Source organism: Microcebus murinus, chromosome 25 (assembly GCF_040939455.1).
Source record: "Microcebus murinus isolate Inina chromosome 25, M.murinus_Inina_mat1.0, whole genome shotgun sequence".
Taxonomy (NCBI): Eukaryota; Metazoa; Chordata; class Mammalia; order Primates; family Cheirogaleidae; genus Microcebus; species Microcebus murinus.
The window spans coordinates 4,176,484-4,194,245 of NC_134128.1; the positions used below are offsets into that span (position 1 = coordinate 4,176,484).

Genomic DNA, 17,762 nt, shown 5'->3' on the forward strand with positions numbered 1-17,762 from the left:
AAATTTAGAAGAAGGGGTGAATACTAAGTTGACTGTGGCTGAATAATTATCTGAGAGATAAAGCCTAGTAAGTAAGAATGTAAATGTAAAAAGAAAATAGGGCATGAAGGGAAAAAACATGCAAAAACACACAGAAAGAAAGAGAGTAATTGAAGAGAAAAAGCAGCCTTGAGTTTTGTTTTTTACAAAAGGGAAAGTCTTTATAAGCTGAAATGCTGGAGAAAGATTCTAGTCTTCAGATCAAAAAGGCCCACTTACCAAGCAAGGAAAACAAACAAAAATGTTTACACCTTACCCAAATTCAAACTTGTTTTCAGAAATTAAAAGAAAAATATTACAAAAGAGCAAGAATCACACCAGCATTAGACTTAATATCATTTACAATAAATTCTTAAAGAAAATGGACCAAAGCATTCTTGCCTTTAGAGGAAATTATTTTTTATTCTGGAATTATATACCCTGCAAAACTAGCATTTAAATGTGAGTACAAAGTAAGAAAAGAATAAGGGCATTTTTCTTTTAGAAATGTCAGCACTCAAGAAGTCTATCTCCCACAAACTTTTTCTGGAAAAAAAATTACCTTATATTTCCCAGCAAAACAAAAGATTCTAAGAAAGAAAATAGCTTGAGTTATGTAAGACAATAATGAGCAAATACATCTTTATAATTTTTATTAAGTATAAATTTGTGTTGAAAAGCTGGCTTTCAAATTTGATCAAATTATTAAGAAAGAATTCCTTTAAAAGTAATGTCATAAAATAAAATAAAAACAGATATTATTATCATAGGAACAATCTGGCTCTAAAGTACAGGATGATTCAAAAAACATGTTAGAGAGTGGGAGGTATTAGGTGAAAGCACAGGAAAGGCATTTCCCTTTCCTAGAAAAGGGTGTTATAGACACTGATAATTCTCGATGGTCATTGAAAATATAAATTTAAATATAGAGTTTAATATGATCATTAGTGATATGCCATTTTGATAAATAATATTTCTACTTAGTGCTGTTACTTTGTGTACATTGCATCCTGTCTTCTTATGGACTTCAACTCCAAAATGGTTATCTGTTAATATTATTGGAATTAAGAGATATTCCAGTATTTCCATATCATTATTTTTGTGTAGGCTCTCTGTCCTGAATATCTGGCTGACCCAGCCTACCTCTCTTTTTGCCCTTGGCCCCAAGCCCTAGGCTAGATCCAAGGCTCCATAAAGAGCTGCTTCTTGTTCCATTTCTCTTGAACTTCACCTGCCCTCTGCACACTCCCCACCCCCACTAAGACAGTGTCTTTGAGTTCTTCTCAAGAAAAGGAAACCTCAGTCTCCTTCTTATTTGTCTTGAGAGAAGAATGAACTCTTGAAGAAGAGATCTCTGCTTGCTCACATCTCTCACCAAGATCTGCCCTCTCCTTCTGCATGCATTTATCATCATGGTAACATGAGCATTTGCAGAGTCTTCACCAGGGAATGACATGAATTGGCAAATATCTGAGTGGGTGACTACTTATTAGGCTATCACAGTAGTTGAGATGAAGAGAATTAGAATTTGACCTAATGTGTGAATGGAGAGAAGTCAACAAAAGAAACAATTAAGAAGCAGAATCTGAAAATTGGTAAGTGATTGGATGCTGACTGTGAGGAAGAGATCAAGAAAGGTTTTGAATTCTTGAGGTTTAAAAAATTTTTTTTAAAACTTTGACAACTAGAGAACATCATAGAAACTTTACCAAACATGAGAAGAACATGATTTCGGGGAAAAAATGGTGGATTTGTTTTCATCCAAGTAGAGATGCTGGGTCATTTGTATATATGAATCCGGATGTCAGGACTGGAAGTGCGTATGTGTGAGGTCATCCACCACGTGGCCAAAGTCCCCCCCATCCAGCAAGTGGAGGAGGGGCCAGAGGGAGGGGGCGGGAGTGGGAGGAGATCACCAGGGCAAATGAAGTCAGGGAGGAAGGCAGGGGAGGGAGGGATAACCAGGGGGTGTGATTCCCCTGAAGTGGTCAACAGTGTCATTTCCCCCAAGAGGACAATTACTTTTGAAAACTGAAGAGAGTATGTTAAATATGGGAATTAGCTGGTCATTGGTCATAGCCATTTCCATTGAGAATTGCAAGTTTAAGCTGGGTGGCACTGTAGTGAGAAATGAATTTGGGGGGAGGAGAACAGAGAAAAAGAGGATTAATAGTTCTTTCTAGAAGCTCAGCTGTTAAGAGAAGGAGACAATAGGAAATCCAGAAGATAGCTAGCTCACGGTTAGGGAATGATTATTATGGAAGGAAGAGGCATGAGTGTGTGTGAATATATCCATATATCTGTGTCGACCTACGTAGAGATGGTGGGGGCGAGAGAGAGAACAGATAAAGAAAGACATGGGTCTCACTCTTCCTTAGTCTTAGAAGCACATTGCTCTGAGTACCGTAAAAACTTCTGGAGTGCCAAATGAAAAAACAGTTCTAGAATGCGAAATTCCTGAGCGTGAGTACAGTGAGAGCAAAGCCAAGAGAACTTCTGGAAAGAAACACAGAAAGAGGCAACTCCTTATATTTCATCCAGGCAACGAACACATGGCCGGCCTATCTATCTATCCATCATCTTTCTGTCATCTATGTGTCTATATCTTTGAAGTTGAATTCAGAAGTGAGAAAGTTATCAAAGGAATCTGAATTCATACCCTCATGTGAATTTAAAAAATTGAAGTTGGGCTTTTCCCAGCACATCACTCATTTGGCTATTTCAACTGTGAGGACTGGCCTTTCTGATTAGGTCGTATGGAAGACATTTCCATAAACTGACTTAGCCAATTATGCAGAGTCAAATTTTTGATGATATATAATATTTCAAAAAATACATCTTTTGTGACTAAATTTAGGATGAACATTTTTAGATGTCAATTCAAAATAGATGATAGCTTTTTTGGAAATGTATGGGGATATGTGAGCAAAACTTGTGAAGACCTTTTTTTTGGTCTAGTACATACCAGGTCTGTCCTTTGAAATGGGAAAGGGAAATTTAAAACATCTTTCCTTAGGAAAAAAGCCTGATTCTTAAGGCTCTCATCTTTTTAAAAAAATCCTATTTTCCAGGGTCAGAAGCTGACTATTATATTGGTCTTCCTTCTTGCATCCTTCCATACCAAAACTCATTCTACCAAGGCAGGAAGATACCTCAGGGTAGAGCACAGAAGAGGTCTTGTACTGAGGAAGGGAAGAGGGAAGAGAGCATATTTATAATATTGAAACGTAGTATCTCATTATTTATACAGATCCCAGTCAAATCATGGTCTAAGACAACTATCCGTAATAGAACTTTGTGCGATGAAATGTATAATTCAAATATGGCAACCAACAGCCGCAGTGGCTATTGAGCACTTGACATGTGACTAGCATGGCTAAGGAACTGAAATTTTTGTTATATTAGGTTTTAATGAAAGTTTAAATAGTCACATGTGGTTAGTGGCCATTATTTTGGTGCCCATGTCTAAGATATGCAAGTCATAGAGAGTTGTTTTCATAAGGCACCTGCTACAAAGAGTTGTAAACCTCAAGAATTAAATGAATTTCTGTGTAGTTACGTGTTCATTATGTAAAGTTTAGAAACTAAAAAATCATCTGTAATTTCAGCACTTGGAGATAACTGCTATTAAGAGCTAACAGGTTTTTCCCCCTTAACAATGAATTGTGAATATCTCTCTGATTCTCAATGTATGTCATTACATATCGCTGTCTAATTTTCTTTGGCTGTGTAGTAACATACAGTATGGCTATATCATACAATATATATTACATATATTACAATATAGTTCATAACTTACTTGTGCAACTAAGTTTCTGGTGTTAAAAAGCAGTGAAGGTAAGTGAAACAAAAATTTCGTTTGTATCTTTCTGGAATATTCTTTCACACAAGAAGGGAAAATAAAGTTGCCTCTGCCCCTTTGGTAGAAATTTGAGCATAGCTTCCCAAGGATGTGTTTTATAGTAGACATTGTGTCTGCCTTAGGTTAATGGGCATTTTTTCTTTTTCTTGGTCTTACGTAAAATAATAGTGCATTTTACAGTCAACTGCCTTTTGGATTAGTGGAAATCATATGACACATGTACACATGTGTATGCCTGGTGGTTCTGTGTACTTACAACTCTTTTGGGGTCTCGTGTGTTGTATTGACATCACTACCCAAAACTTTTCTCACTAGAGTATATTCAATTTAGCATTTTCGACTAGTATTTTGTATGTTCCATTGTTTTTAGATGATTAAAATTCTAATTTATAATCTAATAACGTTATCAATTCTGAAGGAGAACAGGGATGGAAAATGTTTTGTGCATATGCTAGGGCATCCAGCTTGCAATAAATAACGGAACCAGAAGAGGTCTTGCCAAATACTCTGGTCCATCCTTCCTTCCTCTTCCTTCCCCTCTCCCATTTAGGTAAGTCAATGACTCTGGTTCTAGGAAACAGTCGTCTTTTGTTTTGTAAGGAAGCATTTCCACCTTCTCAGGTAGGGTATTTTCTTAAGTAACTTTAGACTTATTAGCTTATGAATCATAGGATTTGGCATCAGTTTGAAATAAATAATTTTTTTGGATTAATGGCACTGACAGTAATGCTACAGAAATTAACTAACTAGTTAGTTAATTGTAGCTAGTTAATTATAACTGAGAGCTGCACACAAGGGAAGAAAACACCGGCCAAGCCCTCAAACAAGTCACTGCGACTCCAGGGTCCCTCCACGTCTGCCAGGCGTCATGACACCTAAGTGTGCCACATGCCTGTGCCACGTGTCTGTGTCCACGAGGTGAGGATATGGTGAAACGTCAGCTGTTCGAAACATGTTATCCATTTTTCTACTGTTCACAGCATACACATTAGAACACATTTCCAGATCTATCTGTTAAGAAAAAAAGATGTGCAAATTGCTTCTAGTGAATCTGTTACATCTTTTCTTGTTGGGAAATATTTAAAGCTACCTATCTGTGAATGAGCCAGGCAATAAAGTACTAGAATCGAAGACTTCAGTAATGAATTATGGGATAATTGAGAGAAATGAAGACGGGCCATGTAAGTTGGCATTGCCTTTGTGTTGTCATTATTTTGTTGTTGAATGCATAAAACAAAAAAGAGATTGTGCGATTTGTATAGTGAGGAATTGTGGCCTTATCAGCAGTAGACCAGCATCTCAATTAGGAAGTTTAAAACTTGACCTCATTTTGAAGAAAGTAAGTATGTAATCATTTTTGATAGCTTATCAGTGATAAGGAAAATGTACTAGGTGAAAAGATACGCTTTTTCCAGCTTAATAATTATCTGTCCATTCTTTGTATTATTGGAAAAATCAAGAGTGTGACATGTGAATCTGTTTTATGGTCTTTATAAAACTTGAAAGAATAGTTAAGACAGGAAACAAGTGCTTCAGTTAGAAAGCTATAGTGTTTTTTAGTCAAGAACTAAAGAACAGAAGATCAAACTAGACTAATTGCAAAAAAATTGTCTGTATTTTTCTAAGGACTTTTATATTTCAGAGTTTACCATTTAAGATCTTTTCTGTATTAGGTTTAAGGGAAGTTTATTTTTTTTTCTATTAACATTGCTAAAAAGAGATCCTAAGAATCAACCTCTGCAGTGATGTTACATAGTAAATTAAATTCCATGAGTTGCAAGTTAGGCTGCAGACTAGTAACTGCTCTGCGAAAAATGTAGGAGATTTGTAAAATGGAAGTGAGAAGCTGTTCCTTTCAAGCTGAACGATCAGACATGTTTTTGGAGAAAAGTAGTGGCTGAGCAGGTGTCCGGCATTATGAAGTTTTGCCATAAAGAAGGCAGCAACTGAACCTGGCAGACATCCACGTTTGAAATTCTTTGTTCTTAAGAAGCAAAACTCTGCTGCAGAAAGTCAACTCAAATTTGTGCTCCGTGAATAATAACATACTGAAAAACACAGGAACTCGTGTAAAGAATGTGTCATACCACTTACAATCACTTTTGTGCCTTTTGCCAATAAAAATCTTATTTTGAATATCACAAGATAGTATTTAGAGGAATTTCCCTAATTCTGTTTCCTTTCATTAATGAGCTTTAAGATGTTTTTGTTAAGAAAAATATGTTTAATTATATTTGCCTTTTCATAAGAAATGATTAGCATAATTCATATTAATGTATAATCACCATTTCCTTATGACATAGAAAGGAAACAGGTATTTTTATTTTCAAATAAATACTCTGAATGTATAATAAGTTAAGTTGAATATTTAGGAAGAAAACTCTATCTGTCTTCCAAATCAGTAATATATATCCATGAGATCATTTGGCCTGTAACCTTTTAAACTTAATTTTGCTACTTGTTTAGAAAATGTCTGGTTTTGATCTTGGAGGAGAAAAAACCCACAAAACTCTAGTAATTTCAAAACCAGTGATTTAAAGATCTGCTCCAAACAGAGAAGCCAATCAGAGAAATTTGAGAATGATTCCCCAAAAGAGAAGAGAAGAAGTTAATTTGTGAGGTTGGAGTACATGCCTGGGTGATGTGAGCCAGGAATGTTGAACGCTGAGTGTAGACGACGCCAACTTCCCCACCGCAGGTGTGACAGAACGCAGCTGATCAAACAGGACAAGAATTTGACATCACTCCCTGTTTAGCTTCAGCTGCCCAATGAGCCATGCCCCGTCAGGAAGCCAACGGGAACTCTGGGAAGGCGTGTGCAGGGCTTGAGTTTCAGACTAAGAATGCTGCTGTAAACATGGTTTATGAGCTTCGATTTGGCCATGCTTGAGCCTTCGAATGCATAGCTATCCAACAGTGGGTCAAAGAATCGACGTGGCTTTTTTAAAAAAAAATCTCAGATCTCTTTAAAATGTGACCCGTGTTTGTGTCCTGCTCGCCTGTTTGGGGGTCTGTGATCATTTTTAGTCTCCAAACAGTTCTCAGTGTGTAGCCCTCATCTGGTTCCCAGTTCCTAAAGTCCTAAAAGATTGAAGTAACAAACTTTACAGATTTTTTTCTTGGTAACAAAAATTACAATTTTTTTTTTCTTTTTGCATACCGGATTTTTCAAGTGAGGACATGGAGGGCCAAGGCAAAAGTGAGGGAGTTATAAAGGCTGTAGGAGCAGAGCTGGACGGACCCCAGGCTAGCTACAGGCCAAGCCTATTGCTTTCTGCACGTCCCTGCTACTGTCCTCGCATGGGCTGCTCCATAGAGGGCTGGGACAGGGGTTTGTTCCCCTGGGAGGGTAGATTTGACGGAAGAGTAATACAGCTTACAACATTTAAAATTACAATTAAAGACATTGCCTATTTTGAACAGGAATGAAACCAAATTATGTGCCAACTGCTAGCTACTTATGAAACCATTTCGCCATTTAATTTTGAAAGCACGATTGGTTATCAGTTACCAATGACTTTATTAAATTGATAGTTTCACCAAATAAATTAATCATCACATTCATCTCAGCCAAGAATGCCCAGGATCACGCAGTGCATGTTGTCACCATCAGACATGGGGCCATCACAAAATTCAGGACTCAGGCATCTGACTGGGAGCTGCTTCTTCGAGTTCATTTGTCCAGACACCCCTGTTGCACTTTGATCCCATCACACCCACACACATTGACCCCACTGTTTTTCTACCCATAGGCCTCTTCCTAGCTGTATTTCTCTCACTGCGCACCTTGGATTCCAGAATCTATCATTACACTCGCTCCATTTGAGAACCTTCAAGTCCATTTACTCTCTTTCTTTCCATTGCACCTGTCTCAATGAAATCTTCACCCTGGATGGAGGCGTTCATCCATTGCGTCCACTAACGACCTCTGGCATGAGAATGTTGCTAGAGAAAATCATGCCATTGTACTCCTGTTTTCAAGAAGTGAACTAAATTTGGGTCCCCTACCTGGAATATTTTTATTTTATTCTCCTATAAAATCTAAACTGAAGGCCCCTCTCCCTACTTCTGGATGTAAACCGGCATACTTAGAACTTCGGCTACCTTGTGCTTTGGACTTTTTCTTCTAAGAGTTTTATAGTTTTGGGTTTTATGATTAGGTCCTTAACCCATTCTGGGTTAAAGTTTTGTATATGGTGTGAGATAGGGGTCCAAATTCATTCTCTTGTGTGTGAATATCCAGTTTTCCCAACACTGTTGAGGACTGGACTGTCCTTTCCTGCATTGAATGGTTTTGACACCCTTGTTGAAAATCATTTGATAAAATACAGGAGGATTTATTTCCAGGTCTCTGTTCTAATCCATGGTCTACACATCTGTCTTTATGCCAAGACCACACTGTTTTGATTACCATAGCTTTGCGGTAAGTTTTGAAATCAGGAAGTGTAAAACTTCCAACTTTTTCTTTCTCAACATAATTTTGGCCACTCAGGATTTCTTGAGATTACCATGTAAATTTTAAGATGGATTTATCTATTCTGCAGAAAAACAATTGTTGGAATTTTGAAGAGATTGCATTGACATGATAGTATTGACATTTTGACAATATTAAGTCTTCTGATCCATGAACACAGGAAGTTTTTTTGCCTCATTGCCTAAATTTTATGATGCTATTATAAACAGAATTGTTTTCTTAATTTCCATTTTAGAGCATTTATTGTTAGAGTATAGAAACAGAACTGATTTGTGTGATGAATTTGTATCCTGAAACTTTGTTGATTCTAACAGTTCTTTTTGGCATCATTAGGTTTTTCTATATACAAGATCATGTCGCTTGTGAACAGACATGATTTTACTTCTTCCTTTCCAGTGTAGATTTTTAAAAAATTTTTTCCTGTCTAATTGCTCTGACTAGGACTTCCTGAGCCATGTTGAATAGAAGTGGTGAAAGTGGGCATATTTATCTTGTTTCTGATCTTAGAGGAAAAGTTTTTAGTCTTTCATCATTGAATATGATGTGAGCTGTGGGGTTTTCATAAATTACCTTAATTACTTTGAGATAGTTTCCTTCTATTTCCAGTTTATTGAACATTTTTTTTCTTTATCATGAAAAGGTGTTGAATTTTTTCAAATGCTTTTTCTGCATCAGTTGAGATGATCACATGAATTTTTTTAAACTTTCATTTTGTTAATGTGGTACAGTATACAGATTGATTTTCTTATGTCAAACCATCGTTGTATTACAGTAATAAATTTCCCTTGGTCATGGTATATAATTCTTTTAATATGCTGTTGAATTTGGTTTGCTAGTATTTTGTTGTAGATTTTTTTTCTGCATTAATCTCTGGGTGTGTTTTAGGAGAAACTTTGATAAATAAGAGAGAAGACCTAAGAAAACTATTTAATATGAAAATTGGTTAAAAACACAGCAGAGAAGATGAGGGAGACCAGCTAGCCAGCTTCAAATAGTAGGAAAGCATTCATGATGATGATGATCAGTTACAGTTAATATAATGTTATCATTCAGATTCATTGTGAGTTAATAGACTTATCTGTAGAATTGGGACACTAACCACAAATTTATAGAAAAATGTGATGTAACAGACCCGAATAAACTTTGGGAAAACAATCTCTTCATAAACTGGAGACTCCCTGTTTTTGGAGTATGATACTCCATATAGTTAGATTTTATTTTTCTGTCAAGATTATGTTTTCAAGTGTTCTTAGCCAAATCCATGTAAGCCAAATCCATGTAACTTAGCCAAATCCATGTAACTCACTCTTGCAAAGCATCTATCTGAATCTGAACAGGAAACTGCTTTATTTGTCTTAATCTGTAGGTTACTGAGTATAAGCAGTAAATTTTTTTTTAAAATTTAAATATATATACATTTAAAAATGTTAAAATATATACATATATGCACATATGAGTATAAAAGATATGTGCATAGATATGCACACATAGATTTATAAATAATAGCTATTTATGGTAATATGACATTTGTTTTGCACCTTGTATTTTTTTTAAAGGTCTTTCAAACACATCACTGGTTAAGAATGTCACATAATTAACTCTGTAGACCTCTGGTTACATGATGCTGCCTCACAGTTTAGACCTCCTCATTGATGGAATGTTGCATCTAACGCAGGATCAACACATGGCGTGGTCAAAAAAATCACAGTTATCTCTGATATTTAGGAAAATTATCTTGAATTAGGCAAGGGAACAAGAAAAAATCAGAGCCATTAAATTTTTTTTCTTTATTTTTCTTGTTATTCAATTGGATAAAGCTACTCTCCAAGTGTAATGGTTTTTTTGCTATGTCAATCTGGACTATAAGGAAGGACTATATCATTTCTTTTATCTGAAACTAATTTATATTCCATTCAGCTCATAAAGAAAAGGGTAATAATTGATATTCTAATTTTTATTTTTGAAATAATGCACTTAAGAGTATAAGGTAATTCTAAATCAGCAATAATTTCTTTTTAAGCTATAGTACTTGTTAACTACTGGGAACAGAACAAGGATCTTATTGTGATAGAGCAACACAAATAAACTCTGTGTTCTCTTTGAGTATATATAGGTTGTATTGAGAATTTTTAAAGGATTTAATTTATTAAATATACTTTTAGGGCAAGATTTGCCTGTTCAGTTTGGCTTCTCTGGCATACTATTCTAATGTGAATGCAGGATTTTTGAAATTTTTTATATGCTATGTGCTATTTTTAAGTCTTCTTCAAATACTATATTATATATCCTATGGTCTCTATACAGTACAGAGCAGTGTTTTTATAGCTCTTCTGGTTAAAAATTTTTGTCTTGAGTCATGTTACGCTTGCCTTGTATGTGCTTTAAAGTTGCATTATATATATCTCACCTCATCAGAAAACTACCAGTTCTTTTTGCTGTAGGCAAGAGAAGGAATTTCGTACCCATTAATTAAATTGCTCAATGCCAAAACACCCAGCTTTCTGTTTTATTCATTAATCTGTAAATAATGTCTTAATATTTTCCCATTAGTTGAATGTTAACTAAATGTTAGTATTTTGCTATTTTATATTTTTCATCTTATTTGTGTATTCTGTTTGTTTTTGTTTAATTTGAACTTGAGACTTTTTCCTACTTATTCAACCATTCCACCTTTAATAGCATTATGAAGGTGTTTCCTATTCTCTTTCTCAATGACTGTTTTTGTTTGTCTTAGGAAATGTCATTGGCAAAATAACTTCATGTTGTTTGGCATCATTAATTCCCTAAATTGTGAAGATCGTTTTGGTTCTCTATAAACTGGTTTTAATCTAGTGAATACCACCGTGGGTGTTTCCAAGTCTAAGTGCACAGACCGCAGTGAAAAGGCACTGAACGAGAATGTATGTGGAAGCTCTTTATAAACTGCAAAAAATCAGGCAGTTACTATTATTACTATTACTGTTATTATTAAGAGTTTCCCTATTACAGATGAACATTTGAATTGTGCATAACCAATATTGTACCAGTGGTGAAGTTGGCACAGACCAGTTTTTAAGATATGTGAGAAGGTGGAAAATGTGGTGAATTTGCCCAGTGGTTGAGCATTAGTGAAAGACAGTTTTGGCAGAATAATTACTTTTTCCATCCTCAAATATACTGCCTCCCTTTCCATAGAAACTATGCGAGGCAAGACGTCATATGTTTAAAATCTTTAAACCTAAAAAGAAAAAAAGAAAGAAAAGAAAGAAATCTCACGTTCAAAACAAATAAACAAACTTCTGAGGGGCTTGCAGGCCTTTGGGTCTAACGTTCTCTGTCTCGCGGACCGTGGACATTGCAAGACCTTGGTGCTGTGCCCATGACCTCACTGAGTCTTCGGCCCTCTGCATCTCATACCATGCACCTTAGGAAGTTCTTGGATCAGAGGTAGATGCGGTCACTTTTGTCCTTTTTCCCAGCATGGCCCCAGTGCTGTGGCTTCCCGTGGCTATTGATCACCAGGCTCTGTGAGGCTGACTCCGAGGAGCAAGACTGGTTTGGAATTTGGCTTGCTGATGCGATTTTACCATTTTAGATTCCATCATACACAGCTAATATTCTTTTCCTTTTAGTGTTTGCAGCTATGGCTAAGTGTCTTAAACTGGTAGACCCTTTATTAATTTTATTTTTATTTTTATAATTCAACAAACATTTATTGAATGTCCACCGAGTGAGAAACACAAGCCTATATCCCAAAGGAGAACCAAAGAACAAGACCAAGTGTCTCTGGCCTTGAGGAGCTCACCAGTGAAAAGGGGAGGACCTCTGAGAAGATCATTACTGTGTCAGGAACAAAAGGCTGCAGATGCCTTCGGCTGTAAATGGCCAGGTCTGATTTTAGGATCAGTTGCCCCAGCAACTCAGTGGTATCACCAAGCTATTTTTCTCCTTCTGTTCTTCCGTTCTCACTGTGACCTGTGATGATTTCTTCTAAATCGTACAATTTTCCTAGAAGATTCCTAGAAGACATCATTCCATACCCATTGGCCATAGTTGGGCCCCTAAACAAATTATTGTGCCCCTAAACAAACAATTGCCTGCTCTTAAAAGATGGCTTAGCGTTTGCAGGGTGGAGTGGGAGTTTGTAGGAGTTTGAGAGAGCATCCAGATAAACAAAACAGCATGGTCAAAGATGCAGAGCACAGCACTTTAACCACAATAATCCTGGGAGCTGGAGCATAGTTTTTGCAAAAGAAGATCCTAGGAAATAAAACAAGCGGGTGAGGTTGGACCAGATTGGGAAATACTTGATGTCATTGATGTAGACATTGTCCTGAAGGAAACTGAAGCCAACAGAGGCTTTGAGAAATCAGCAGTCCTTTTGTCAATGTCTTTCCGGTCTTTTGGGGGGCTCTGACGTTCATTCTCAAGTAAATTCCCCAGAAGGGGCTGCGTTAACATTCCCTGAAGCCTTCCACGTTTATGACAGTTTTATACTTCGAAAGTCATTTTGGCTCCATGTTAGAACCTTGATCCACATTTTCTCTCTTTGAGCAGCTTAGAGGTGGTATTCCCTTTCCTGCATCGTAAAACATTGCTGTTGAAAAGTCTAAATGGCAATGTCTTGTTCTCTCCCTTACAAGCGACCTGATCTTTGTGCTTGCACGACCCAAGAATTTTTCTTTTAAAATAAAAATCCAGCAGTTGTACTAGAATATGTCTTTATATTAGCCCAAGCTGGGACATTTTTCCCAGGTGTGTAAGACAACTTTTCAATATACTCTCAGGTTTTGTTTCAGGAGAGAGGTTTTTTATGAATTACATAGTATTACAAATTTGTTCCATTGTATTGTTTTGTTTTCCTTCTTCGGGACTCTGATATATGTGTGTTAGAGCTTCTCTGCTTATTCTCTTGATTTTTAAAATTCTTTTCTCATCAGTTTGCAGTTACCACATCTTCTGTTTATTGAGAGATTATCCGTTATATTTATTCCTTCTTGTGTTCGTTCTAGTTTATTCGTCATTTCCAAAATGAATTTCTTTTATTTCTAATTCTTTATGAATGTCTTTCACCTCTCTTTAAAAAATTATAACTAATCATCTAATTTATGAACTTTAATAATTTTAATTTATGTTTTTCTTTCATTGCTTTCACGATTTTCTTTTAGCTCCTTTTGAAATTTTATGTTCCAGTTTTTATCTGCTTTGTAGGTGTATCTTTCTATAATAACATGCTTTCATTGTCTGTAAAGATGTGATTTTGCTCCTTATTCTTTCTGTTTTTTATTTCTTACAACAACTCCACACGGAAATTGACTGTGGTCTTTTTGCTCATTTTTAAGTGAAATGAGTTTTTCTGGTCTTTTAGGAGGGAGATGTGGGCCAGGTTAGCATTGCTAGTTTCATGGTTCCCTAGATCCTGTGTGTGGTTTGCACAGACGGGGATTGTGAGAGACTTGGGCCACTGCTCCTCACGTCTCTTTTTTAAAATCTGGACTGTCATATTCCTTTGTCCCATGTTCCTGCCCTCTTCAATTTGTATGCAAATCCCAGTAGTTTCTCCTCACTGCAGGGGTTGGCTCTAGAAGGGGGCTTCTGGTTGTCGTTTTAAGAATTCCTAGAACCTACAGACTATGAACTCCTGCAGGCTCCCCAACACCGTCAGACCTCGTGGCGTTGTAGTCGCATCCATTCATCAGAGCCGGAATAGCCCATTTTCAGCGTCTGCCGTTCCTGCACCCAATGGCAATGTGGGGTTCCTTGGCACTCAGGGCCTCCACAAATCCCTGTACCTTCCCTCTGCAACTGGGAGTTTATCCCAGTCTGCTTGTGTTTCGGGGTCACTGTGGATACCTTGTCATCTAGTGTCATTGTATATGTTGTCCCTTGTGGTTTTTGTTTTGCTATACTAGCTGCTTTGTTTCATATGCAGAGTTAGTAGATTCAGAGACTTTGCCACTATCATCTTTCCAGAAATCCTCCAGTTTTACTTGAAAAAAAAAATTGTTCTTTAATTTTGTAATTGGCAAATGTATTAGATTACTGATACCTATAACATCACTTTGAAAAGTTGAGCTTTCTGACTGTGCTTTTGAAGTTCCTTGAAGTTCTGAGAAAGAATCATTGTTTTTGCTTTTGAGTTTATACATGCATGACCTTATTTGGACCAAGTATGTGACTAGGATTTACAAATTGCAATGTTGTATTAATAACAGGGCTTGGGGATTAGACAGATCTGGATTCAAATCCCACTTCTACCACTATCATTTTACTTTTTACGTATTAAATAATTCCTCTGAGGTCTTCCTCATCTGTGACATGGAAATACTACTGCTTCAATGACCACTACTAACTGCCTCAAAGGACAATTAGGATTAAATTATGTTAGATATCTCAAGGTTAATAAATTCATGTTTATAATCTTTTTATTTGATAGCATCCCAATGTATAGAAGTGTAATAAGGTGAGAATGTAGATGACAGTTGAACATACAATAAGTTCTTTCATAGTACATAAAAAATTTTATTGTAGAATTTTAGAAAAAAAATGGCAATTAACTATTTTTAAAATAATTTCATGAATACATCAGAATTTGGAATTATGTCCTAATGATCAAAAATTGTATTTAGCTTTCTAGTGTTGAGAACTAGGCCACCAATATTGCTGATGTCACTTCTCAATCAATCAGGGGAGGCGATGTGTTGTGGAGAAGGTTGCTTTGCCCTCACACTTGGTCAAGACCTGGGTCCTGCCTTCAGCATGTACTAGGAATTTAGTTAGGTTTGTTACATCTGCAGTGAGGGCTTCCTTTTGAAGCTGTGAGTCTGCAAACCATCAAATGCAGTGAGTGTTAATTGAGCTTCCCGAGGAAAATGGCACCTTAGTTGGTGGCTGAGGATGTGCGGGAACTGCCAAGCTGAGAGGAAGATAGACGAAAAAGGATTTGTGCGAAGGCGAGGCGACCCGTGCAAGCCGCGCAGCTGAGGCCGCGAAACCGGAATGCTCCTGCAGAGCGGTGTCGCCAGGGTGGCTCAAGTCCAGCCTCGTGGGGGAGGCTTTAAGATGCAGTTTGTATAGGCGCCACCCCAGACGTAATGAATCCCACTCTCCGGAAATGAGTCCCAGATCCTTGTTATTTGCTCTTTGGGGAGCCACCGGCCCAGGGTGTGTGGGGCGAGGGTTGGGGCAGGGGAGGCAGAGCAGGAGGCTGAGGTTGGAGAGGCCAGAAGGGCTGGCACACCGCGCCCCGGGGTTGGGGCTCGTCCTGAGGGCAGGGGAGCTGCGGAGGAATTGGAGGGTGTTGAGACGAGACCATGGGACTGGAGACTGATCAAGGTCACTAAGGTGAGGAGGACACAGCCTCTGCCTTCATGGGGGACACAATCTAGTTCATCAGGTTCAACGTCTTTGAACCTCAGTTTAAAAAATCTAAAATGGGAATAAAAATACCTACTTTGCACGGCTCCTATGAGATTTAACTGAGATAATTTATGTGAAGTGCATACTGCAGGGCCTGATACATAGTTGGGACGTAAAAGCTGTTGGTTTTCTTAGAAAAAAATTTGGAGATGGGGTCTTGCTCTGTTGCCCAGGCTGGAGTGCAGTGGCATGATCATAGCTCACAGCAGCCTCGAACTCCTGGGCCCAAGCGATCCTCCTGCCTCAGCCTCCTTTGGAGCTGGGACTACAGGCGTGTGCCACTGTGTCTGGCTAAAAGATGTTACTTTCTGTTATTAGAGAAAGTCACGGAGCCACATAATTGGTCGACATTGGACACCAAACCAAACCCAAGCCAGCTTTTGCAGCATTAGCACCGCTAGGCCAGGCCAGACACGTGGAAATCATTCTCGAATCACTTGTCCCTGTCTTCTCCAGTCGAGCCCCCAAATCAACACCCTTCTCCCCAAGCCTAGACGCCCACCCTCACCCGAACCTCCTCTCATCTGGACCAGTGAAACAGCCTCTGGGTTCCCCACGCCATTCTCCACCCCCCCCCCCAACTCTGCGCCCTGCCATCCTGAGAGATCTGCTGAGACAGAGATTGATTTAAAAAAAAAAAAAATGCTTCCACACACTTAAACCTCTTTAGTGGCTTTCAAACGCCCTTAAAGTGAACTCCAAATTCTTCGCCAAGCCTTGTAAGACCCTTCACGATCTCGCTGTTCACATCTCAGTATCTCCCACACTCCTTTCCTGTTTTATGCTCTAGCCATTCTGAATCAGCGGGGGAGGAAAAGCCAGCTTCTTTCTCACTCTTAGGTCTGTGTCACATGATGGTCTGTCCACCCAGAATTTCTTCACACCAGATATCCTCGTCCCTGGGGCCTCAGCTTACAGACACCTCTGGGCGCCAGTCTTTGAATCTTCACACTGGCCGAGATGCCCTTGTTATATATCTGTGTAGAATCTTCACCTCCCCCCTGCCCGGTACTATTTGTTATAATTTCTTAATGACCATCCCCCCCCTCCCCCAGTTGCAAGCAACATGATGGCAAAAGAATATATGCAGTCGGTCCACATGATCCACAGACTCTGTTTGGGAATTTGCCTACTTGCTAACATTTCCTTGTAGCCCCAAATCAATACTCACAGCACTTCCCCGGCCACTGTTGGACACACTGAGAGAGGTGAGCTGTGTGAGTCATGTAACATGCATGTTCTCTGCTGAGGTTGGACGAAGCAATGCTCCGCCTCCTTGTTCTGCCTCTCATACTATAAACAAGTGTCCGTGTTGCCGTCTCTTTGGTGCCACATTTTCACATTTTTGAACTTTGTATGTGTGTGTGTGTGTGTGTGTGTGTGTGTGTGTGTGACAGAGTCTCACTCTCTTGCCTGGGCTAGAGTGCCGTGGCGTCAGCCTAGCTCACAGCAACCTCAAACTCCTGGCCTCAAGCGACCCTCCTGCCTCAGCCTCCTGAGTAGCTGGGACTGCAGGCATGCACCACCATGCCCGGCTGATTTTTTCTATGTATATTTTTAGTTGGCCAATTAATTTCTTTCTATTTTTAGTAGAGACGAGGCTGGTTTCGAACTCCTGACCTTGAGCGATCCTCCTGCCTCAGCCTCCCAGAGTGTAGGATGACAGGCGTGAGCCACTGCGCTCAGCCTGGATTTTGTGCTTTTTGTTGGTTGTTTCACTACTTAAAGCGTCCCCCAGCAGTAGTGCTGAAGTGCCACCCACAGTTTCTAAGTGCAAGACGGCTGTGGTGTGGCTGAGAGACAACGGCCTGAGTTAGTTAAGCTCCTTTGCATGAGTTTATCTTGGCCGTGAGTTCAATATGAATGAATTAACAACATAAATGAAATAAGGTGTCTTCAAACAGAAACACACATAAAACAAGGCTATGAATCAACCAGTGGGCAAAAATCGTGTAGCCAGAGGCTTGCAGGAACCCAACCCTGAATTTCCCTTAAGAGCAATGGTTCAGT

At 38.5% G+C, this 17,762-nt stretch overlaps 1 protein-coding gene across 1 annotated transcript in view; it reads left to right on the top strand.

The window, feature by feature from the left end:
- Window positions 1-17,762, top strand: part of ODAD2 (outer dynein arm docking complex subunit 2) — a 144,662-nt gene that overhangs the window by 80,393 nt on the left and 46,507 nt on the right. The gene's annotated exons all lie outside the window — the stretch shown is intronic.